We start from the raw sequence: 27,016 nt of genomic DNA, 5'->3' as shown, positions 1-27,016 counted from the left end.
TGATTCCAGATGAGAGTTATCAATCCATTAATCATTATTTCAATTCAAGCTTTTCGGTCACTACAAAGGTTTGTCTACCTCTCTTAATTTACTTACTTTCTGTTGTTTACCTATCTTTCCCCAAACTTGATGATATATATTTTTAACAAAAACAGTGGGTAATGCTGCAGTAGAAAATAAACAGAAAAAGAAACAAACGGAAAGTAAAAATTAAGGATAGAACTAGGAAACAAAATCAGGAAAAGAAAACAATGTACAAAATAAGAGTCTGACTTCCTCCTGCTTGGTGACTAACTCTGAGGAGCAATGTATGGGCTTTCTCAAAGTAGACATTTAGAGTTGAATGGAAAATGTTCTGACCATTCTAAAAACAGAACCAAGAGTTAAATATAATTACCACAGTCTACAGCAACACCATACCAATAAGAGAGCTTATATTCAGCTTAGGGTGGCAGATGAATGCAGACATTCGTCTTTCCCCTCTAAACAGCTTGGAAATGACAGTGAATACAATTGTTTAACTGGACAAACACTGGAAAATAGACAAGAATTTTCAACAAAATGTTAGAGAGCAAGGGAAGGTCATAAAGCTGACAGCTCAGAAGGCTTCAGAGAAACACCAATGTGAGAATCAACTGGATCAAATGCAGAAATCTCAGGACTCAAACATCAAGCAAAGCATCAAGCATATAAGGATTACTGTTAAGAGCCATAGCTAAGAACAATCATTAGAAGCCAAGATTAAAAGAAAACATTAACAACTAAGGGGAAAAAAAGACAGGGGTTAGGGACATAACTCATTGTCAGAGTAATCTAAAGGGGCGGGGTAGACTACAGTTGTTTACATCCCAGGATACAGTTTGCTCTCTCTCCTACTACTCTTCCTCCAAAGCAAAGGAGCCCATTAGAGGATAAGAATGAAGGGCAACAGGGAAGGACATAAAATACAAGAAGAGAAATGATTAAGTTAGACAGAGTTTCTATCTCCCCTGGCCAAACCTAGCAGCTACACATACACCACAAGGTGTTTCTCATGGGAAATTAACAGGTCCAAATTAAAAAAACAACAAAACAAAACAAAGCAATTCACATGTAGTTATTTGATGAACACCAAAATTCAGATTTTTTTTTCCTCAGTAAAACAAAGCTGCTTTACACCACCCAGAAACATCCACATGTTGAAGGCTTGCTATTTACTTCCTCATGTTTAAATATGAACAGGATCTGTGGATTGAAAAAGATGGTCACAAATATGGGCGAGCAGGGATCTCGGGCGCCAGCTGCGCCGGTCTCCCACACGTCGCTGGAGTGCAGCGGGTCCCGCGGGCCACATCTGCTGTTCAGGCCCCTGGCTCTCTGCCGCTGGGGTGCGCGGGTTTCGCACACCGCGTTGCCGTGGGTCTCTGTTACCGGAGCTGGCGGCTCTAGGACTGCTGTCAGCTGCCCGGTCGCGTTCCGTTTCAATTTCCACCATGAACTCTCTCTCTAAGTCTGAGACCTGTTGGCCACCAGGTCACGAGGGGAGGTGCGAGAAACGGCGAAAGCAGGGTCTTCTTGAGTTGATGACAGAAGGATAGCCCACCCCCCCAGACTGGATCACAGGATTTAGTGTTACAGCTTCAGACAAGTGACTCAGCTCAGATCTCAGTGATTCAGCTCCAGCTCCAGCTTTATTGGGGTAAAACTAGGACTATTTATAGTGTGGAGACAGTAGAAGAAGCCTTAGCTGATAGGTACTCTTGGAATGCTTCATTTACATAGGGTGGTGGGCTTCTATCAGGCTATCAGACAGCACCTGATTAAAACCTGGTAGCTCCTGTGCTGGAGGGCATGTATCTTGTGACGGGCACTTCAAAAGTAAGTCAGGGAGGAGAGCAGAAGATGCCCCGCTGAGAAGGGGAGTCTCCCCTTATTTTGATATATCACAGTGAAAGATTTATCGTCCTCTTTTTTAAAAAAAAAACAAAAAAAAAAAAAAAAAAAAAAAAAAAAAAAAAAAAACAAGACTGATAAAAGTTTCAAGAGACAAAAAAAACCCCAGAATTTTAGACTTAACAATATTCTAAGATAAGATATTATGTACACATACCCCCCCCAAAAAAAAACCTTCAAAAAAAAAGAAGAAATCAGAGAAAAAAAAACTTTCAAAATTGTTAATAGAATATCTTAAGTCTAAAATTGAAGCATAGGAAGGCAGCTTTGCTTACCACTATACCACTCAAAAAGACAAAAACCAAGCATAGAACTGGGGAAACGGACAGCTGACCCCAATCTTAGCTGAAGAAATATTGGCAACAGATTACTGCTGGGTGAGGAAGAGCTGATCTTCCTAAAGCAAGAGACTCTAGATAGACTAGACCTCAGTAGATGAACTTGCACTAAGGGACATCTGGGGACACGATAGGTCTTAAGACAAATGACAGAATGTATGAATTCCAGTGGGGAGGCTATGGGAGGGTGCCAGTGGGGAAAGGGGTATAAAGATGATTAAGATTGATTGAGATGTTCTGTACGAAATACACAAAATTCAATTTAAAAAATTGAAGTCTGGGAGCTGAAGAGGCTCAGTGGTTAAGAGCACTGGCTGCTCTTGCAGAATACTGGGGTTCTGTTCCCAGCACCCACATGGCACCTAAGAACTTTCCATAAGTCCAGCTCCAGGGGATCCAACACCCTCTCTGGCCTTCATGGGTGTTGCACAATACAGGCTTTACTTATAATGCATGTGGGCAAAACACTCATAGACATAAAATAAATACATTTTAAAAACTGGAAAATATTCAAGCCTGAAAAATCAAGGAAAGTTTCAAGAAAGTAAAATAAGAACTCAAGTAGATTGAAATAAGGAAAGAAAGTGAATTATGCCAACCAATTGGAGTTTCTAAAGGATAAAAAAAAGGGGGGGGGGAATTTTTTTCTCAAAGAGGAAAGCATGTAAGAAAATTTCTCAAAGCATAAGAATATTAGAAACGGGCCTAGAGAGATGGTTCAACTGTTAAGAGTACTTGCTGCCCAATCAGAATGCCAAAGTCAGATCCCAGGACCTAGGTGTCTCACAAATACTTGCAACCCCAGATTCTACTGCCCTTTTCTGGTCTCACGCACAGGCACACATAACCAGGAAACACATGTGCATATACACTAATTTAAATACATAAATAAATAATAAATAAATAATATGATCTAAAAAATTCATCAAAATTCAAATAGAAAAGGCTTCCTGGGTATTAGCACACTTACCATTTTTTAATTCTAGCTAAAAGATATCACCATGAAATTTTATGACATTAAAGATAGGGAAGAAAGTCTAAATGCATACACATGTCACATACATCACACTCAAAGAGTGAGAAAGAAAGAAAAAGAGAGAGAAAGATCCTTTACAAGGGTTCATGCATCAAAATAAACATTAAGCTTGAATTCCAAACCTGGAAGACAAAAGATAATCGCTATGGATTGGCTGCACCTTTTCTGTCTGAAAGTCATATTGGATTTTTATTCCTATTGTGAGTTATTAAACGGTGAGCACTTAATTTAATCATGGTTTTATGTGTGGGGCCTTTGGTAACCATGGTGAGATGAGGTCACCAGAGTGTAGGCTACATGGTTGAATACTAGAGCTTTATAAGAAGCAGGAGTGAGATCACAATTCACACGTGGGCACAGTCACTGCCTTTTGCCATGTGTTGCCCTTCTCTGCCTCTGGACTCAGTGAGAAAGAAGACCACTATGACATCTAACCCCTTGAACCTGGGCCCCCAGAACTCTGAGCCAAAATGATTGCTCTTTTTAAAATATATCCAGTGTGTGATAGTGTGTTACTAGCAATAAAAGATGAAACGATGATGAGCTAATGTATTCAAAATGTGGATAGAAAATGATTTCCAAATCAAAACTTAAAAAAAGATCAGTAACATGTAAGTACAAAATGAAGATTTTTTAATATAAAAGATATACTCTGGTATAATACCTTTTTAAATAACATAATACCTTTTTAAAGTTTATTTTTGTTTTATGTGTACGAGTGTTTTGTCTATATGTATGTAGGTGCACCACATGCATGCAATGCCCACAGAGGATGGAAGAGGGATCTGATTCCCTGAAATTGGAGTTACAGGTGGTTATTAGCTACCATGTGGGTGCTAGGAACCAAACCTGGGTCCTCTGCAAGAGCAGTCAGTGCTCTTAAGTACCGAGCCATCTCTCCAGCCCCATCTATTATGTTTTTGATGATAAATTCTTTGGTGACGAATACTATAAAAAACACTTGAACAGATAAATGATATAGCAAAAGAAAAGAGGCATGGGATGCAGCAAAGAAAGAGGGTTCTATCTATAACTACAAAGAAAAGTTCTTGGATGATAGAAATGTGAAAAAAAAATGATAAATTTGGATTTCACAGGAGAGAATCCCTCCACTCCAGTGGTCTTGGAGCAGGAAGCAATTATTAACTCCAAAACAAAAAGCTATTTTTCAAAAAGGAAAATGTGAGGGGAGAAGTTTTAAGGTTAGTATAGAATCAACTTTCATAACTGAAATATGGACTCTATTTACCTAAGAGAAATTAAAACGTGTTCACATCAAAGCCTGTATTACTTAACAACTTCTACCACATGAAAATTTCACTGTCTTAGAAGAAATAAGAATACCTGTTTTTCTCACAGTTATATTTTTTAACTGTTACTATTATGTGAAAATTACATAACTAATAATGGTAATAATATATTGGAACTTCACCCAAGTGTATACACTGTAAGAAAAAAAAATCACCCACTTAATAGGTACTGTCCTGGTTAGTTTTTATTGTCAACTTGAGACAACTGATCATAATTTGGAACAGAATAACATGAAGAGATTCCTTGGTCAGCTTAGCCTGTGGCCATGTCTATAAGCATTGTCTTAACTGATTATTAATGTGGGAGGGCTCAGCCCACTGTGGGCACTGTATAAGAAATCTGTATACACTATATACACTGTGGGCTATATAAGAAATCTAGCAGAGAGCAAGCAGTCCAGTAAGCAGCTTTCTTCTCTGTTTTCTTCCTCAAGGTTCCTACCTTGAGTTCTGCCCTGAATTACCCCTATGATGGATTGTGACCTGAATGTGTAAGATGAAACAAACCCTATCCTCCCTCAAATTTCTTTTGGCCATAGTGTTTTATCATAACAGAATGAAAATAGAAGAGGCACATTTAGCACCTCAATTACATGACAGTTGTTAAGTTAGACTGACATTCAAATATAAATAGTATACTGCTTCCTTTCTGAAGAAACCAGAGTCTACTTGTATGAGAAAGAATTAAGGTAACAATTGCTATGTCATCATTGATTGTTGGAAGGTGGTTCTTGATCTGAATCTGGAAAGCTGAGTAGAATTCAGCTAGATGGAAGTAGATGCATGTGCATCACCCAGTGGGGAACGGCCTATGTAAATGGATGGAAGAACTCTGTATGACAATGTGTTCAGTGACAGTGACTATATCTCAGGTAAATGACACATTTGGGGGGTGAGTCTGAAAATGGCAGGATAACAACCTAAAGCCGAGTCACAGTGAGGATTGTCATCACAACACACCAGCATGCAAAGCCATCCTGAAATTATTCAAGTATTTGGGGTAAAAACACCCTCAGTCACATAGAACTATTGACAACAGATTATAGTACAATTAAAGGAGAGAAAGGAACAAAATAATTGAACTGAAAAAATGGACTGCAGAGCTGAAGAGTTTTTTTAGTGTGGTAATCCCTGTCATCATTATCACTTGTATTAGTCTTCATACAAAAAAAAGACATATCTTTATGAAAATAACTGAAACTATTAGTAAAAAACATTTAACAGTTAGTCAAATTGCCCTTATAGGCAGACTGTCTGTATAAAATGTTTGAAGAAAATAAAAAGGATACATTATAACCAAGTTCCTATTTAAAAAAACAAACAAACAAACAAGAATCCTTTGGATTGAAAATGCCATCTGGATCATTTCAAACTTATGAAGCATCAAATATAGAACTAAAAAGTCTAAAATCTAAAATATATAAACACAAAAAAATCTTACAAGAGATTTCAAATCTTGGTTTTTTAATCCCTTCCATAAGGCAGGTTGGCATTTTCTACACTGCACCTGGATTTTCTTACATTAAAATGTCATGTTACTTCCTAGAAGGAATATTGTAAAGATTAACATGATCATATAGGAAAGTCCTTCACATTCCTTTAAGAGTGAAGCTCTGTAAGCACAGGGTGTGATGTTTGTCTGCCACTGCAAACGTTTGAATCTCAACTACGTAAGATATCAGAGTGAAGCTAAGGCAACCTCCTTTGCAAGGTGTTACCAGCTACATGAGGCAGATAAATGAAACAGTAGAGGAAGATAATGTTTGAATTATTAAGCAAAAACTGTATTAAATATTTCTATGTTGCTACAAGTTTCCAGGAAAACATCACATAGCATAGAAAAATATTGCTACCAAAGCCAAGATAGGGAAGAGGTTTGCTCATTGGATTTATTGTTGTTATGTTGTTGCGTGCGGTGGGTTTCGCGCTGCTGCACCAGCTGTTGGCTGGGTGCAAGGCTTTTGCTGCTGGGCGGGTCCCTGGCTCTCCACGGCTGCCGGGTGCTGGGAACTACAGATTGGGCGGGTCTTCGCAGGCTCTGGCGAGTGCAGACTCTGCGCCAAGGCAGGCTGCGGGGCGCTGGTGACTCTGCGGAACGCTGCAAGCTGCCTGGTGGGCTGCGCCAATCTGAAGGAGGCTCAGGCTAGCTGGGGATCGCTCTCACTGTGCTCCTGGGTCGTTGGCCACCGAACCACGAGGGCTGGGGAGGTGCAGGAACTGCGAACGCAGAATCTTCGAGAGTGAATGTTGACGGGGACAGCTCCTCCAGGGAGACTGAATCATAGGCTGGTCACAGGCTCAGTGAGACACAAATCAGCTCAGTCAGATGATCTCAGTGATACAGCTCCGTTAGACTCAGTGATTCAGCTCCGTTAGACTCAGTGATTCAGCTCCGTTTATTAGGGTGAAAACTACAGCTCCGTTTTATTAGGGTGAAAACTAGAAGATTTATAGTGTGGAGGCAGTAGCAAAAGCCTCAGCTGATAGGTGCTCCTAGGATGCTTTATTTACATGAGGCAGTGGGCTTCTATGCTGTCAGACAGTGCCTGATTAAAACCTGGTAGTTTCTATACTAGAGGTCATGTTTCTGTGGCGGCGCTTCAAAGGTGAGTCAGGAAGAGAGTAGGAGGCGCCCTGCTGAAAAGGGTAGTCTCTCCATTATGCGCCGAGCCGGCTTGCGGCTATCCAACATGGAAAGACTGCGACCCAAGCAGCAGGGGTCCCCAACATTGTTGTTCTTTTTCCATACTGTAGATCAAACCTAAGGCATCATACCTGAGAGGCAACTGCTCTATGACTGAGCTACAGCCTCAGTGAGTCATTGAATTTTAAGACTGATGGAGAAAAAAAGAGTACTATTACAAGTAAAAAGAAATGAAGATTTTTTTTAAATCTTTAAAAATATGAATCAATTAGATCTCTTTATTTTAAGCAATTCTAGTAGTCAATTACATAGTCAATGATCTTTTATGTTAAGTATTTTGAGAAATTATAAAAAGCAGCAAACTCAATGGAAAAATTAATGTCATTTGTTTTATTTAAAGGTCTTAAATCTCAAATCAAGGAGGGAGATAATATGAAGACAAATAGATGCCTATGCAGGCAATGGGACTATTGCCTGGAATTTAGCAAGAATATCAGTCATGATGACTTTGGTAAACATTTCCAAAAGTAGAGATTTCTGTTCTCACTTCTTGAAGCAGGTGGTTATTAACCCAGAGACCCACAAATAATTACTGTGCAGAGAATAATGGACTGTGGATTGCTCAGCTCTAAATGGGACATGTATATCACACCCTCTCCTCCCAAGGCTCAGGGATCCATTGTTAAGAGGGGACAGTAAGATTTCCAGAGGTGGTAGACGAATACAAGGAAATCGTGGTGTTGAGACACAATAGGGCATTCATTTGCACATATGAACCCACAGTCACAGTGCTTGTGAGAGCATGCACAAGACCTGTGCATGCCTAAGCCAGATAAAAACCCAGCGTGAGTGGGACAGCTGGGTAAGAAGCCCCAGCCTTACCTGAGCATCTGTTAGCAACTGATAGTTGCTGGGATTGGGAGAGTCAATTTTCTTTAAGGATTTGACACCTGATAGGTTGACTAGACTTCAAGGGATAGATCCTCGTGCAAGAGTATTTGGAGAACATAAATTAGACTTGATAAGCCTTTAAAAAAAGAAAAACAATAGGGAAGGCAGTCTATGACCAAAATACACTGTACAAGATTCCCTTTTTCAAAGAATAATTTTTTTTCATTTTTAAAAAAATATTTTTTGAATTTCAGTGGATTTCATACAACATGTTTTTATCATATTTAGCCCCTCTTCCCTGTCTGCAACCCCCTGTAACCTGCCCACAAGATTTCATGCATTTTGCCATATATGTTAAGGCACATTAAGTCAAGTTTGTGTACCCAGTATCTGACTGAGTTTGCCATGGGTCTTGTGCACAAATATTTTTTAAAGATTTTTTAAAATGAAACAAAGAGTATTAGGGAAAAGTAGGGAGGTCAGAGAAGGAGGGGCCCTAAGTGGAGTAGTGGAGTGATTATAAAATTATATTGCATACATGTGTGAAAGTGTCCTGATGAATCCATTAATTTATACAATTAGTATACTCCAGTGGCAGAAAAAAGAAAAGGAAAACTTCTGAAATTTCAGACCTGACCAAGAGCAGAGGAGGTCATCATGGCCCGACAGTATAGCAATGCCAGGAAGCTGTAGTTTGGATGAGAAGAGTATTCCAGCAGTAATTCCAAGTCTAGTACTCCAGGCTCCTGGCTCATTTCCTCATAGTAATAAGCCAAAAGTAAATTAATTGATTGATTCACTAACAAACAAATGAAACAAAAACATGAGTCTTCATTCAAAAGTTACCCAAAGCTAAATGGTGGCCCATGCCTGTAGTCCCAGCACTCAGGAGCAGGAAGCAAGAAGAGCACGAGTTTGAAACCAGTCCATTTGTACTTTACAGTGAGCCCTATATGGTGGAAGGAAAAACCAACTCAATCAAGTTGTCCTCTAATCTCTACATGGGTACCATGGTAGATGCACATGCACGAGTACATACACACACACACACACGCACACATGCACACTGAATAAATAAATGGAATTTTAAGTATTCAAGAACATCACATTGCAAGAATTTATCTGCATAAGATTTGTCATGTCACACAGTTATGATGAGAACACACACTAGACTAAATGTGAGTCTTTAGAGAAAAAGGAAAAGAGGGTGTAATATAAATAAAACCTCAGGACCAAAAAAGAAGTAGATTGAAATTCTTAGTCATAAACTACTCAAAAGTCTGAGCCAAATGTTATAGTTTATAAATGTTTCTGGTAAATCACACCCTCATGTAATGTTTAAGACATGCCTAGCAAGTTGGCTCTAGCATGGTTGGAAGAAGTAATTTTACAAATAAATTGGGTAGTTTCTTCATCAGTGTTTATGAAAGCAGCCACACATTCACCACTCCTTTTGAAGTGTGTTATTATACATTAAAATGATTCTGTCTCTGATTGATACTTGTAAATACATATTTGGAAGATGCCAACAGATTGTAGACCTAGAATTGTCATTAAACAACCACATGCAGGTGATCCATTCAAACACATAAAAGAAAAATAATAAAATATTTTTTAAAAGCAGGCAAAAACATGAATATAAATTTCTCTGGCATAAAATGGCAAACAGGTATATGAAAAAATGCTGAAGCACACTAATCACCTGGAAAATGTAAATCAAGCCACCATGACATAGCACCTCACCTCACGTCAAAGACTGCTATCATCACAAAAGTAAAGCATAAGTTTCCAGGAGAATGTAGAGCAAAGGATGGACACCCTGGAGTATGTGAGCGGGAATGTGAATTACTACAGCTATGATTTTACAAATTATATAGTTTTCTCAAAAAACAATACAGCTCCTACATGGTTTAGCAACCCTACTACTATATACAGAATCAAAGGGCAAGAAATTAATATGTTACCACTCATGGTAGGCAAGATATGGAAGCAACCTCAGTGTCCAAAAATGGATGGAGAAGACTGTGCTTTGAACCACCGTGTAACTCTTTTTAGTGATTAAAAAAATAAATAAATTGTTCTATTTCAGATAACATGAAGGAACCTGGCATACATTATGCTAAACAAAATAAGCCAATCAGCCACAAAATATTATTCACTCAGATGTAGAATGTAAATATAAAAACAATAATAATTTAATATAAATAGTGAATCAAACGGTGGTTACTAAAGGTTGGGGAATTTGGAGTTAGAAAATTGGTCAGTTTTCATTCAAATAATATATAATTAGAGATGGACAGGAGGAATAAATTCAAGAGATTTCCTGTACAGTATTACAATATCAACAATGATGACACATTGCATTCTTAAAAATGTGAAGCATTCTCACCACAAAATGACAGCTATGGGAAGCCATGCTGTGTTAATTAGCTTAATTTAACCACTCCTCAATGCATCAAGTACATGAACCATTTAATTTCCATTTAAAATAAATAATTTTTAAGTAAGTAGAAGTTGTAGGTTCTGGAACAAGAGAGGTGGCTCAGCAGTTAAGAGTACCTGCTGCTCTAGCAGAGGACCCAGGTTTCATTCCTAGCACTCACATGGCAGCTAACAACTGCTCTTAATTCCAGTTCCAGAGGAATATGATGACCTCTTCTGACCTCTGCGGGCACTGCATGACACAGGTACACTTACATACATATATGCAATACACTCATGCACATAAAAATAATAAGTAAAATAAAAATGTTTAAAGTTATAAGTTCTTTACAGCTTGGGTAACTTCTTCAGGGGATGGTGTAATAAGAAGAGGAAGTAGGAATTGGCTAGGCAGTTAGGGTAAAAAAGACCCCAAAGAAAAGTAGCCCCAGTTTCTTGGCTAAAAGTCTAAATGTCCTTGGGCCTCTTAGCAACATACTCTGTTCCAAAGGCCAAAAATGTCAAAAGTATTTGGGAGTTCTTATCTAATCCCTAAAAGATTTTAGGGTTACCTCTTCAAAGGGGGGAATGTTCAAGTAGCAAAGAGCCCCATAAAAAATAAAAAGAAAGAGTACACGAAGTTGTCAGGAAAAAGTGATGGGGAGCTATAGAAGGAGTTGGAGGGGAGGGAGTGGGCATGGCTTTGATCAAAACACCTTATATGCATGTATGAAACTCTCAATAAATTTTTTTAAGTTAGAAAAAAAATTACCAAAATAAAAAAGAGTGGTTATAAGAGGGCCTTTTGACTATGAATCCTAGTCACAGAAAAGATAATATAGAGGTGGTTTGTTTTGTCCTTAAGATTTTTTTAAAACAGTAAGCTAGATCATTATGCAACTGCCATTGTTGCAGAGTTGGATATTGGTACCCATGTGAGGAATTACGTTTTTCTTGCTCTATTCTTATGAATATTTTAAAAATCACTCATGTAGTACAAACTTACTAAGAAGGAAAGATCACGTTCTAAAAGAATATCCAAAAGTAGGATGTCCACTAGCAAAGTTGTTATAATACAGAAATATCCAGGTAACTCAGAATCTCTGCATGAATTTTTACTAAATAAACTGAAATAGCATTTATTATATTTAGCAAAAGGGCCAATTCCTTGAAAACTTTTGCCAGTAACGGTAAAGAGTAACAGCAGATAAAAAAATTATAAAACAAAAACAAAGGGTCTTCTTTGACAGTCTCTGTGTAACCATAGACAACATCTGGCAGCTGCAAAGTAAGACTGTTTCTCCCCCAAATATGGCAAGAGCACTTGGCCTTTCTTTAACATTTTTCTCTTTCACTCTTAAACAAATACAGAGATTACTATTGACGGTAGCATCTTCTGAAACAACGGGCAAAAACTGATAATCTTCTGAGCAGGAGGCAATGTCAATATGATAACCCAACCCCCTGGTAAAAGAGCCAAAGTGAATTTTCAAGCCGATGCAGAAATCCATTTCGCCTAATTTTCACAAAGAACATGATGGTTTTGTTTCCCTGACAACACTCTTGACTGTGCTTGGCCTTCATCTTTTTTCTTCTGGTCTATGTCCAAGCAACAATACAACCCCACAAATTAATCTTTGCATCCAAAGGGCAATCACAAAGAAGGCTGAACAGATGTTCTTCTGATCACCAGCCGTATGTTTTATTGAAGATTATAAAGATAAGAAAAGTTATGACTTCTAAAGATTTAGACTTTCATGCCTTTAGTAATAGAAAATGTATGCCTAAACCCTTCTAAAAGAGCAGGTATAGGATATTTTGGGTATATGGGGTTTTTGTTGCAGTTTTTTTCAACACTAAGCATTTTTTAAAATAAATATGTACTATATGTATGTGAAGGCCTAAGAAATGACTAGAAGCCAAGCATATCAACTTCAGAAGTTGTCTGTGGAAAAGGAAAGTAAGGAAAGGGTGGGCTGGCTCTCGGGGACTTTGGCTAAATCTGCAATGTGTTGTTTCTTTAAAACACAGTGAGGTAAGTATGATTGGAAGTGTGCTTTTAATGTTGTGTGTTGTGATGGGTGTTTTCTTGTTGTTCTTTTATCTTTTTGAATTTTAGGATCTCAAAATTATTAATGAGTATTAGCTAATCACAGGGACATTGTGTTTTCTTCTTTTGAAGGAAATGATTGCAATTAGAACACCCAGACTTCTTGTCCAATTAGCAGTTTGCATCAGAAAAATTTTTACTGGGCATTAATCAGTTCAAGATCACAATTTTAATGGCATGAGTAACCCTGCTTTTAAATAAATACATTAATATTCAAATTCATGTGTAAGTGCCCCATATATCTGATTAACTGGAAGTAAGAAATGCCTTAATATATGCAGAATACACTTCACGTGCTCTAAAAGGCAAATGAAGGAGTTGGAATAAATATATTATGAGTTATATGTGTCTGTCTTTTATGGAAATGAAGAAAACTTCCCCCAGGAATAGCCCACATATTTGGCTATTTTGATCTTTTACAAGGTATAGAGCAAAACACAGTAACTGGAAAGCATTAGAAAAGATAAAAATGAGAATATTCACATAAGAAATTATAAACAGCATTTGTAATATATACATTCATCACACACTGACCACATAACTGTATAGAAGTTCTTTGGGTGTTATATTGTTCATAAGAACTCTGAAAAACAGGTCATAAAATTATTGATGACTGTTTACTTTGGGTCCATGAATCATGTCCTGAACATATTTTACAATTGTGAGTCAGTTAGGATTTTAACTTATTTATAATTTTGTTTCCTTTTTTAAAAACTCTTGCCATTCCTGCTTTCAGACTGTCCCCCAGTTTGGCCTATCTCCTAAGGTAACACCAGACACATCTGTTGATTTCCCCAAACATGACGACACCAACAATAGTAGGCTTACAAAATAAAAGCTGGAGAGGGAATCTTTTCAAAACACAGCAGGGAAAATAACCTGAAATGAGATAACCAGCAGATGCTCCAGAGGATGGAAGTCATCTGTAAGCAGTTAGTGGAGTGGAGAATGCTGAAGCAGTTCTCCATTTGCCAGATGCCTGAAATAGAGACAGATGAGCAATTCCTCTGAACTTCAACAACAGCGCCAGCTGAAAAAGCAGACCCCTTCTGCCAAGGGTCACTTGTTGAAACTGTTGACTGTAAATCAGAGCTCTTTCTAAACTTATGGTACCCAGAAAATGCATCCAAAATGTTCATCTGTGCACCTTACCTTGGGCACAAAGAACATCACCCTTAGTTGAAGTGCATGGGGGTGGGCACATATTGTTTACATGTTTTGAACAAAGGTACCTTTTTATAAAACCCACATGTCTCTTACCTCTGCCTCATAAGTAAGAAATGTTCCCAAGTAAAATAACCCACACTTCAGCTGCATTAGTAAATAGTGGTGAAGATATTTAGGTCTGGAAATATTCATGAAAAGATCCTTTGTATAATCTTTTCCTCCCTAAAATAATTGCTGAAGCATCACACTATGTCTTCTAAACTGCTTTTGTCTGTGTATGAAATGCATAAACTGGAATCCTTTTCCTCGTGCAGTTTAGATAATGAATATTTTTTTCTTTTTAGTACTCACTACTAGGGTGTGTGAAACATTCAAACACGGTAATGGGTAGGAGAACTGTTCCATGGGTGTCTCACAGTTTGCCATCACATAAATGTCAATCTTCCTTCTTTTATCTTTCTAAGCAGAGATAAGTTTAGCAGCATAGAAAGGTCTCTAGATTTTCCCATTTCCCCGCATTTCTGTGTGTGCCTTACCAATCAACCAAGAACAGCTCTGTTCTCCATTCTGTCTTAATCCATTATACATTTCTTTTACTTTTCAGGATCTGCCAAGAGGCTGGGTTGGAGGCATCACTTAGTGGAATCAGAATATGGTCTAGACCAGTGCAGTCTAAGACCTGCAGTATTAGCATCACCTGGGCACTGTTACAAATATGGATATTTTAGACTTCATCTTCTAAATTGGATATTCTGTGTCTGAGTTTTAGGAATCTGAGTTTTAATAATGTGAATTTAATAACAGTAATGAGAAATACTAGTCTAGATCACAGTACCAACATTTCTCCTAGACCCCTTGCACACCATCATCCTCATAAGCTTTTATTAATCTTCACAGAGAAGTACCCAGTGCTCAGAGAGTGCCTAAGCATTTTTAGACATAACTTTAGCATCTTTTGGTGGTCCCAAGATATAAAAAAGAATTCATATAAATTAAACCTGTTGTCAGCTTTTGTAATACATGCTGGTAAGTTAATAGCATAAATAAACTGTCCAGATCAAAAACAGACCAACCAGGCGGCCAGCCCAATGCCTCCTAAAAATGACAATCCTTTGATTTTTCTACAAAGAAAATTGACATATGAGGGGAATGTTGCCAGCTGAATATAGCAAAATAAGCAATCTAGTTGGTTGATAAATAAAATCTACTTGTCAGTGGGAGTATCCTTATTGGTGGATAAAAGAAGCTAATTCATTATCTCCTTTAATTAGGTTCAAATATAACGCTAGACTGAATAAATCTCTGTAGGACTTTTTAGGTTAGGACAAGACAGGAATTTAAGCCTCGTTGCTATGCATTTGACTCCTGTCTCTCCCCAACCCCACATCCCTAAAAAGGAGACTGTGAAGGAACCACAATGCTATGGTTGGTGACACTGAAATTATTTTTTAAAAAATCAACAGACATTTTGTGAATTTGTAAACTTTATTAATCACTGGAATAAATACTCTGAAATTACATTAGAGAAATAGATGACTGTTGCTCCCAAAGGTATTTTTGGTAAGATTCATTTAGAGCATTTCCTCAGTGTCATACATACTCTTCACCAGGAAAGGTTGCTTCAGAGGTGGGACCAGAGTGAGGATGGGCTTGACAACAGATGTGGTCCATTGTCAAATAAACTAGGAGTCTGTTTGTTTTTAAAATGGCAACACAATTTATTGTTTCTTCAAGGCTTCACCATGAAGTATGACATGAAATGTATTTTAAATGAGAGTGCCAGTCTCTTGAATTTTGTGAGAGTTTTGTAAGAGTTGAAAAGAGAAAATTGTCATTGGCACAGCCCGGGATGCTAGCATAGATTGAGAGTTGAAAGTCTAAAGGTGAGTTCAGCCAGTCTTTCGGGTCAGAATCAAAGGCTTGCACTGCTTCTCCCAGGATCAAAAATAGTTCAAAGCCTCAAGGATCCCTGAAGCTTGCTTAGCAGGAACCAGCCAAACAGGAAAAGATTTCCCAGTCTTCCATGATGATTAGAATGTAATATATGCTGTCCCAATATGAAATGCCTTTATTTATTGTATGCTTCAATGCCTGTTGTTTGCAGATAGCTTGAAAACTATAAAAGATTATGGAAGACAAAAACTAAGCCATCACAAGGATGATTTTCAACTCTATCATGAAGGACAACACTATAGGCAAGACAAGAACAACAGTGCACAAAGGAGTCAATGTGCAGCAAGTGAGGCCATTAAAAGCGATTGCTTTGCATTTGGCTCTTGATTCTCCTCTCTCACTGCTCTGAAAATGCAAAGCAGATTATCTCACAGCTAACCGTGTTAAGTATGGGAGACATTAATAAAACATGGACAAGTACAGCAGGCATTAAGGACATAGAGACTGCCTTATGCCTCAAATATTTTTGACAAAATAGTTTATATCATACTCTGAACTCATATATATATATATATATATATATATATATATATATATATATATTTATATATATATATACACAATATATATCTTATTACAAATGTACAGACACTGAATCCGGTAAATAATCTGAACAGTCACAGTAAAAGGAAAAATTTACTAAGAGAAATCCTCATACATCTCCCCTGCTCTTGAGGTAAATTAAGTATTCAAAGAAATTCTGCCTCTAAATAAAAAGTAAAAAAACAACATTTTTGTTTTGTATTTTTAAAACTTCTATCTTTTCTCTTTATTTCTCTACATAGATCCAAAGTCCAGAGCATTTATATGTGTATGTGTGCACACATACACACAAAAACATATGCATATAAAATGTGTGATTGCATTTTAGCACTGAAATTCCTTTTGTGAGTTGAAAGGTCCTCAGTAGGACATTACATCCCTCCACTCCACAATACGCCACAGCATTTTCAGAGCATAACATTATGTTCTGAACTTAGAACTATGTGAACAAATTCACACCCAAAGCAAAACCACCAAAGTGCCTGGCTTGCTTCCAGTTTCACTTTCCACGTTCTTTTGCAGGAAGGAAGAGTAATTTGTGGTTGAAAATGAAAATGCCTTTTCCCAACTGTGATCAGCCCTTTGACCTGACAGAAAATGACCTAAAGTCTGTGTCTCCTAGGCTCTTGAAGTTTCTTCTCCACAACAGCTCCTGTTCCAGAAGACAGACTCTGGAATTCTCAGTGCATCAAGGTCTGGTCTCCACTTTTCCGAGTTGCCTTCCCTGATTCTCCTGCATATATAACTCCTTGCTGGATTAACATCACTTCTCATTTCTCCCATGGTGCCTTGAGAGTTATGTAGAGGCATGTCTGCATACATGGGTCAGTCAAAGCTGGGCATCAAGGTGTGTATAGGGCCATATACAACAGTGATTCCCCCACAAAGTATAAAATAAAGGGATTTATATTCAAGTCAAGACCAAGAACTCTGATCAGTGCCAAGGTACTTCATTTTCTTCTTTTACGTATTTAATTTTATTGACATAAAGTAGAGCACTGTTCAGGGGGAAAAAATCACTCAATTTGAAGTAAAACTAGCTAAAAAATTATATAATTTGACTAATTCTATATTACCTATTTAAGAGTAAGATAGGAATTGTATAAAATATATTTAATTAAACTTTGAAAAAATATGTATTCAAATCTTACTGGTGATTAGTTGAACAGTTTTAGGTGAGAGTCATACAGTCACTCACAAACAGAGAAAAACTAATAATAGATAAAATTTAGTAGTGTCTCCTATTATTTCTCTTGACTTTAAATTCCTTTCTCCACTAATCAACTTCTCTTGGTGCTTAAATGTTCTTGTTTAAGCAGGTGATCTCTAAGGGTTTTAATTTCTGATTTTATAGCATTCTCTGGCATACTCATTTACATAAAGGAATGTCTTGAACTTTTCAGAGCAAATTGTGTTTAGATATCCTCCTCACTGCCCAATTAATATCATACAGGACCATTAGAAATGAAATCACAAATGACAGCCTTAGAAATCCAAACACATTATAAGTCTTTTTTAGTCTACTATTTAAAAGGGAATAATCAGTAATGAAAAAAAAAGAATTGTTATTTATTTATTTATTTTTATTTTATGTATGATAGTGCTTTATCTGTGAGCATGTAAGTGCCTGTCTGTCTTCCAAAGCCTGTAGAAGCCAGAAGAGGGCATTGGTGCCCTACAAACAGACTTACAGATGGTTGTTAGATGCTATATGGGTGCTTGGAACTGAAACTGGGTCCTCTGCAAGAGCAGTCAGTGCTCTTAACCACTGAACCATCTCACCAACACCAGAATTAAGTTATTTTAAACATGCCAAAAACTGCAACTGAACACAACTTTTTAAAAGAAGGAAGAACTGGGGGCTGGAGAGATGACTCAGTGGTTAAGAGCACTGACTGCTCTTGCAGAGGACCCGGGTTCAATTCCCGGCACCCACATGGCGGCTACGAACTGCCCTTAACTCCACTTCCATAGGAATCCAAAACCCTCTTCTGACGTCTGCTGCATTGCACAACACAGGTGCACTCACACACATGGCAGACAATACACTCATACACATAAAATAAAAATAGTAAATAAAAAAATATTAAAAGAAGGAAGAGCCTTATATGATTGGGTTTCTTCACCTGTGTTATCAGATACACCATTTCTCAGTAATATCCCCAATGTGCAGAATTTAAAAAAAAAAAAAAACTCACTCACTAGAAAAAAGCAAAATCTTACAGAGAAATACTTGACTGTGAGTTTACCTAACCCTTGCATTCCTATTGAAATCTTATTCATAATATGTCTCACTACAGTTCTAAGAACAATATGGAAAGAAAAGTTGTTTGTCAAACATTTTTCTTTTTGAGTTCTTAAAATGTCACAAAATCCTAGAAATCTGAAACTAAAAGGGGTCTTAAAAATTATGTAACTGGGGCTGGTCCAGTAGTTCAACATGTAAGAGTATTTGCCAACTTGCCACCAAGCCTGATGACCTGATGATTACAACCCATATGGTGGAAGAAGAGAACAGACTTCCACAACTTTTCCTCTGACTTACACATGTATTCTCATACATACATACATACATGAAAGAAAGAGAGAAAGGAATGAAGGAAGGAAGGAAGGAAGGAAGGAAGGAAGGAAGGAAGGAAGGAAGGAAGGGAAAGAGAGACAAAGCGAGAGAAAGAAGAAAGAAAGAAAGAAAGAAAGAAAGAAAGAAAGAAAGAAAGAAAGAAAGAAAGAAAGAAAGAAAGAAAGAGAAAGGAAAGAAAGAAATTCATGTGCCTGGATGGAGAGGTGATAAGACTCAGAGGTTAAGAACACAGCTGCTCTTGCAGAGGACCCAGGTTCAGATTCTCAGCATCCACATGACAGCTAACAACTGATTGTAACTCCAGTTCCAGGGGGTCTGACACCCTCTTCTGGCTTCCTTGGGCTTTGCACAACACTGGTGCACTTCCATATATGCAGGCAAAACACTCATACAGATAAAAAAAAATAAATGAATAGATAAATAGATAATTTATTAATTCATGTAACTGAACTACCTTGTTTAAAAATTATGAGTCAGATCTGCACAAACTGACTTATCCAAGGTGACATAATTAAAATATAAGAAAAAAATCTCTTGATTCAGCACCTTCTTTTCTTGAGGCAATATAGGACACTGCCAGCATATAGAGAGAGCTACAGTTTAGAGGCACCATTTCAATGGGAAACTGTTACCTTTTGACATTTCAGGTCTCCTTCATAAGATCCCCAAGTCTCGCCAGTTGACAGAAATTGCAAACAAAAATGAACATAAATCTATCGTGTGATCAATCTGTTAAGTAGCTAGATAGGCATTAGAAGGATTAGAGGCCATTAAATATAAACCCCTCTGTGACCTGGAAGATGTTCTTCTGACCCTATGATGACAAGCCATGGACCCACCTCCTTCCCACACTCTGCAAAGAAGCCACGCCCCTTCCCTCTTTCAGCCAATCAGTTGACCATAGCTGCTTGCAGGGGAGGGGCTCAGGGTATAAAAGCTGGGAAAACCATCAAGTTGGTCTCTCGCCATTTTGTAAGGTTGTCTGGAACCACTGGATTTATGTCTGGGCGTGAACTTTCTAACACAACAGCGAGTGGGGGGGGGGCTGCTTGTCTGTAAATAAATCCACACCCCAAGCTCCGATAAACTCATTAAAATTCTCCAGACCCAGGGTTTGGAGAATTTTTTCCTCAGGTTGTCACATGGACCGTGGGGGGAGGGGATTGGATGTCTCCAGTGTCTCCCAGCAGTGAATTTGACTTACACCCTCCTTCAATTAATTGGTTTTGGACCTTACCTCCCACTTCCCTGGTAACCCCAGAAAGGAAAGCATAAGCTTTGCTCCCCCTTAAGATTTTAAAATACCATATGAAAATGTGGAGGTTTCAGGGTTTTGCTGAGGCCGGTTACTGGAAAGCTACTTCCTCTGGTCAAATTAAGCCTTTCAGTCCCCTAACCAGGAGATCACCCCTCAGAAAAGCTGATTCACCTCATGTTTAATGAGATGGGGGGAGCAATTATCTTCTTAATGAAATAATGTACTTATACCTCCCAGAAGGCCCTCTACTACTGATGGAGTTCCTCGAGATCCTCACTTCTCAGCCAGCTCAATTACAACTCCCAACTCAAAAAGCCAAACTTTCTTTTTCCTCTTTTGTCTCATTTTCAGATATCAGCCAAAAGCTTAAGCATGCTTGTCTTGACACATGGGTTTTCTCACTGTTCCTATGAAGATTCCCCTACCCTTTCAATAGCTTCTTACAGACCTCCAATGCTGAACCCATCTGCTTTCTTGGACTCTAATTCAAAAGTCATGGTTGTCTCTTTCTCTTAGCCATCTGCTTCCTCCTCCTGGCAGCTGCTGAGATTTGGGCCCTGCCTGCTCTGGTGCTTTTCTCTCAAATTCTAAGAAAATGATCCTCCAGCTTATTTCTGAATCCATTTTTAAATTCTTTTATTGACAAGACTAATGTCACAGCAGCAGTAAAAACCCACCAAGGGAAAACTATTTCCTAATGGTCAAGAGGATGAAATCTCTGGCCTAGGTGGAGACCTAACATTCTAGTTGGGCAAGGTCAATGACCTAGCTAAGGGACCACCGTTCAAGAAGGCAGGACCACTCTTGAGAGGGCTGGGTCGCCTTAAGTTATGCTAAACAGGTGAAAGGGATAATTAATCCTTTAATGAGTTCCTGTACTTACTTTCCCTTCCTAGAATTCCTGCCCCCAGTGCAGTCCCTATAAGCCATCATGAGGTTCTGTTGGATCTGCCCATGTTACTGTGTCCTGACGCAGAAAGGTGCAATTTTCCTTTTTCTTTATTCTGTTTCTTCCTTTCGAAGGCCCAGAACACAAGCATGCTTTTTCTGGTACTTTGGGCTTCCTTACTCTTTCTCTAAGCTCCTGTTCCTGTCATGAGGCTGCCTGCCACCATGTGGCTGACTTCCATATTGGCTTAACTCAAATGATGTCATGCTTTCCCTTCTCTTCTCTATTCTCTTGCTTCAGAACAGCTGCTGAAGTATACAGCTTACCTGCCCTGAAATTTTTCTTTCTTTTTTTCCTTCCTTCCTTTCTTTTTTAATAACTTTTACAAAAACTTTATTGAGGATTTCATACATGCGTATAAGGTGTTTTGATCAAATCCATGCCCACTCCCTCCCTTCCAATACCTCCCATATCTCCCCATCACTTTTTTCTTTTACTTTTCCTTTTTCTTCTTTCATTTATTTATTTTTATGGGGCTTTTGCTACTTTAGCATTCCCCCCCTCTGAAGAGGCAACCCTAAAATCTTTTGTTGTTGTTAGTTTTTTATTATTTTTATTTTATGTGTATGTATGTACTGCCTGCATGTAGGTAAGTGCACCCATGTCATGCAATGCCCACAGAGGTCTGAAGAGGCTGTTGGATCCCCTGGACAGGAGTTGGACAGTTATTAGTTGCCATATGGGTGCTGGGATTTGAACCCAGGTCTTCTGTAAGAACAATCAGTGTTCTTAACCATTGAGCCATCTCTCTAGCCCCAAGGTAACCCTAAAATCTTTTAAGGATTAGATACAAGTTCCCAAATACTTTTGACATATTTGGCCTTTGGAACAGAGTATAACAGTCACAACAACATTTTGACTTTTAGCCAAGAAACTGGCTACTTTCTTTGGGGTTTTTTTTTCCCCCTAACTTCCCATTCTTATCATGCCATCCTCTGAAGGGGTTACCCAAATTGCCAATAAGGAATAGGGACTCAGACCACTCTGGCTTCTTCCATGCTGAACAGGGATGCAGGGTGAGGCAATTGGAGTACCCCTTCAATGGGCCTATCTAAAAGACTCCCAAGTTGCATAACTCTTCTCTCTAAGGGGAAAAGAAAGTCCTTGAATTGTGAATAGATGTGAAGGAGAATTAAAGGCAAGAGTAATTAGTATCACAAGATCTAGAGAGGAAACTAGAAAAAAGTCAGATGTTTCAAATGTTCATATAAGAGTCCATTAGAATTTCTTGACAAGGGCTTCCAAAAGTATCCCTCTATTGGGTTCTTCCTCATTTTTCTTTTGTCTTCCAAGGCTGGAGTCTAGAGTGATGGATTCAGGATTTGCTTTCAGGTATCTTGATAGTGAGATAACTGAGGGGTTGCTGAGGTGTACATATGACCTGAGGGTATGCACACTGGAAAGCCTTTACCCAGCATGGGTCATGCCTTCTCTTCCTAGCCTTCCACAGATTGTATACTTTAGCCCTTCCCAAATCCAGGAAGCCATGTGTGATTAGGGTCAAATTACATACAGTTGGCTGGGAAACATGGCTGGATACTCTAGTAAGTGCTCCTCAACTGACGAGTGGTTAACAAAAACGTGGTATAGTTACAGAATGGAGTTCTATTCAGCAGTGAAGAAAGATGAAATAATGAAATTTGCAGGTAAATGAATGGATCTAGAAACTGTATACTAAGTGAAGTAACACAAACTCAGAAAAACAAATGACTTATGTTCTCCCTCACATGTGGGTCTTAGCACCAAATCCTTTTAAATTCCAAGTCCTTTTAATAAGATGATGCTATACAGCAGTCCCTTCTGCATGAAATACCTACCATCATCACGACTTTAGCTGAGCCTGATTGCTAAACATCGTCACAGTTGGGCTTGATGGTTGTGCTCATTCATTAAAGAAGGGCCAAGCAGTGTCACTGGAATTTTTCTTCTAAACTCTGATAAAACTATCTCATGATTTGAATCCATTCTTAAATTATTTTGTCAATGAGAGTAAGAACCCTAACTATGGACCTCAGTTTCCCCAGTATCATCTGGCACTCATGAAAGGAGGACTCCCTCAAATTTCCAGTAACACTAGTAACCCACAAAAAGGACCCCTGATTCCCTGGAAACACATGACAACCATGGAGGGATATTAAAGAATCTCTTCTGAGGACAGAACAGGAAACAATATTCCAGGACTCAGGTAAGCTGCTTCTGGTAGCTCAAATCCTATTGGTTCTCTTTCGTCTAAGATTTCTTTTGGGGAGATTCAGTCTCGAAATCTTCTTGCTTTTGTACTCTGCATCCCAGAGTGAAAAAAAGGTGGGATCTCTATTTCCTCCTGTCTCAGGCTCCCTCCTTTGAGAATAAAGGCAGGACATGGAGTATACATTTAAGGTCTTTCTTCCTTGAGTTATTTTTCTATGTGTCTGTGACTGATGGTCCTATGGTAGGACATAAATGGCACTAAGTTTAGCTCCTTATCTTCTTTTCTGGGCACAGGATTTCTTCTTTCCCATACCACTGCCATTCCCTTGATCAGACAGAAGGGGAACAAATAAAGTGAGTGGCCTTAGCAGGATTGGACACCCTTGACTAGAATGGAGGGCATTGTCACTGCCTTGGATCATGTGGACCGTGCTTGCAGCATGATCCCAAGAGCCTCCGGAATTTGCTTTTCTCACTGTGTGGAAGCAGTACACAATGCTGCACACTAGGTTTTAAATCACACAGAGGGTCTCAGATCTATTTGATTTTAGCCTGCATCATCTTCACAATAGGCTCTAAGCTCCACACTATGGAACACTTATCCCCCAACCCCAGTTCCTCTGTGTTTCCAAAGCAGTAACACAGATGCATGCTGGGCATACCCCTCCATCTTCCTGGTTCTTTCATGGGTTCCTGCCTGATCAGCAACTTATAAAACCAAAGACCAAGGACCAAGGAAACATGGAGAAATCAAAATGATAATTCTATTAATGTTAAATCAAAACGAGATCCAGGTGACATCTTTTAGTCTTCCCAGTTTCAATGGGGCTTCCTTCATCTTCAACATGGTAAGGTTTGGAGTCCCCTTCCTTCATAGGAGAACATGATATTCTTACTTTTTTCTGTCTACAACTTCCCTCTGTACATATCCTTCAGTGCCTAGCTATAGGACCTTTCCAGTTTTCAGGACCAAATGCCTTGAGTCACTTGCTGTTGTTCTACAAACAATTCTTCTCCTGTTAAATCTGTGCTAATTTAACTCAGGTGATCTTTTTGCAAAAAGATGTGGCTGTGCTCCTCTAATGTTTTCTCGGTAGTCCTACTGCCATGTGATAAAGTCAGTGCGTTTCCTTTATCTGACTGAGGGGATAAAACCAGACCAGAACTACATGATGGGTTCTTCTGTTCTTGAGACTTTTTTATCATTTATTATTTTTATTTTATGTATATGAGTGTTTTGTCTGCATGTATGTAAGTGCACCGTTTGCATGAAATGCCCATAGAGGTCAGAAAAGGACATCAGATCCCCTGGAACTGGGGTTACAGATGGTTACTAGCTGCCATGTAGGTGCTGGGAATCAAGCCCAGGTCCTCTGGAAGAACAGCAAGTGTCCTTAACCATTTAGCCATCTCTCCAGCCCTTTGAGCCATTATTCTACCCAAAGTAAAGTCAATCATTACTCTGTAGTGATTCCTATTGATTCACCTCCCAGATGTTTGCTCCACAACTTGGGTAAACTTGACCATAGCCCTTAAAAAGAAAAAAAAATTGACATGGCCTTATATAATGTTACCAGACAATTTAAGTCACTTGTTAAAGAGAAGACTGATAATTGGTGATTTGATCTTCAATACTATCACCCAGCTTGATCAGTTTTGTGATAGAAAAAAAAATCAGATGTGCCCTATAAATAAACTTTGCTTCAAAATTGATGTAACTGATCTTTTATGTGTTCAGCAATGAAACTTTGAGTCCAAAGTCAATGAGGATATTGTGGTTAAGTGGGCACCCTGCCCCATGTCAGTTAGGTCCAAGGAGATGACAGAACACCTGTCAAAATGTCCTGCAAGCTCTGAAGAGCCATCCATCTTCTTGATCAGAAAGTCATAGAGACCCAGAGTTTGGATTGTACTTTCTACAAATAGGAAAGTCAGTACTGAGAACCATGACCTCAGTGCTTCCAAAGAAAGCCACATGGTCAGCAAGACTGACTCATCCCAGCTGACGACACAACTGGCAAAGGAAAAGCTAAAGAAACTAGGGGCTCTACCAAAGTCCCAAGTAATCCTTAAGAACTGGACCCTCAACTGACCTTGACAGGAAAAAGGAAAATGGTTAATTTTGATCACCTGAATGATCTTCAACACCCAGCAGGACAGTATAGCTAAAGAGTAAAACAACTGGCAATAATACAAAACAAAGTGAACTAGACTATACTTTAAAAAGGGGAAAACAACGATTTGGGTTTTAAAAGCATCCCATTGAACCCTGAGTTTGGCACTACTGATATGCCAGGTAGGAGAGTTACAACCATGCCAGCTATAATCAGATTAAAGGACCCTCATGCTTTTCTTAACTGAAAACAAAATGCTATACATGTGTTACTGATAATTTTACTAATATTTCCTTTGATTTACAAGTTCTATAAAATTAGACTGAGACTATGTCAGACACAGCACTCTTTTTGGTGAACAGCTTTGGAACTGGTTCTCTGGCTCTCCATGGTAGAAATGAGTTATATCTATTACAATCTTAAGAAGTTATGTTATTAGCCTTTGGACCCTGTGTACTCAACTGCTGCATAATTTTATCTCCTCTCATTTATAGTCTGTCTACACTAAAGTTAGTCTTACAACAGTCTAATTCCACCGATCTAGATCACCTTGGTCACCCTCCAAGGCTGAATGTCTACAAGAGTACAGACTCTAAACTCCTCTATGCTGCAAGTTAGGGTTGAAGTAACCAAAATGAGTTGACATCCATTTTCTAGTGTCTCAATTCTTTTTTCATTTTGAGACAGGCTCTCTCTCACTATGTCATGCTGGCTGGCTGACCTAGAACTTGCTATGTAGACTAGGCTGGTCTCAAAATCACAGAGATACACCCACCTCTGCTTTCAGAGTACTGGGACAAAAGGCATGAGGCATGACACCTGGCAGGGTCTCAACTCTCTATAAGGGAATATTAGATAGCTAGGAAAGTATTATCAAGCTTGGAGGTCATTGAGAATGTGTCCCTCTCTCATAATTGGCTTTAGACCCTACCTCTCAATTCCCTGGTAACAAAAATTTTTAACTTTTTAATTCAATGTTTTTCTAGCTTAAAAGTCAAATATGGCTGGGCATGGTGGCACATGCCTTTAGTCCCAGCACTTGGTAGGCAGAGGCAGGTGAATGTAAATTCGAGGCCAGCCTGGTCTACATAGTGAGATCCAGGCCGGCTGGGGCTATAGGGAGACCCTGTCTCAAAAAGACCAAAATTAATAAGTGAAATGTGAAAATAGTGCCTTTTGTTGGTGATCAAAATATGAATTATAAAAATTACTTTATTTCCATATCTATGCTTCATGCAAAGGCTTTCTAGCCCAATGGCAAATTATCAGTGGAAGGATATTGCTGGACCATAAAGCCAAGTTACTGCAGAGCAGCACGCTTGGTAAACAAAATCTGGAAAAAAGAGTTTTCTTTGTAACCATGAATCACTGGTGAAATTATGCATTGTAAAGTCAAAGGGTGAGAAGATGATGATGTAGACAATGAAAATGATGATGGAGATGTGATGGGGATAGAACCCAAAACGTGCTTAATTTCTATGCTGTGTAGAAGATTCAGGAATCAGAAAGGACAAACCTTCTTCTCGGAGTTTACAGTTGATCTGTTGAGATATGACTGCGTGTACACAAGCAACTACAA

This window comes from Nannospalax galili, unplaced genomic scaffold, assembly GCF_000622305.1.
Source record: "Nannospalax galili isolate Female #2095 unplaced genomic scaffold, S.galili_v1.0 scaffold1014, whole genome shotgun sequence".
Classification (NCBI taxonomy): domain Eukaryota; kingdom Metazoa; phylum Chordata; class Mammalia; order Rodentia; family Spalacidae; genus Nannospalax; species Nannospalax galili.
Note: the sequence above shows the minus strand (reverse complement) of the source record.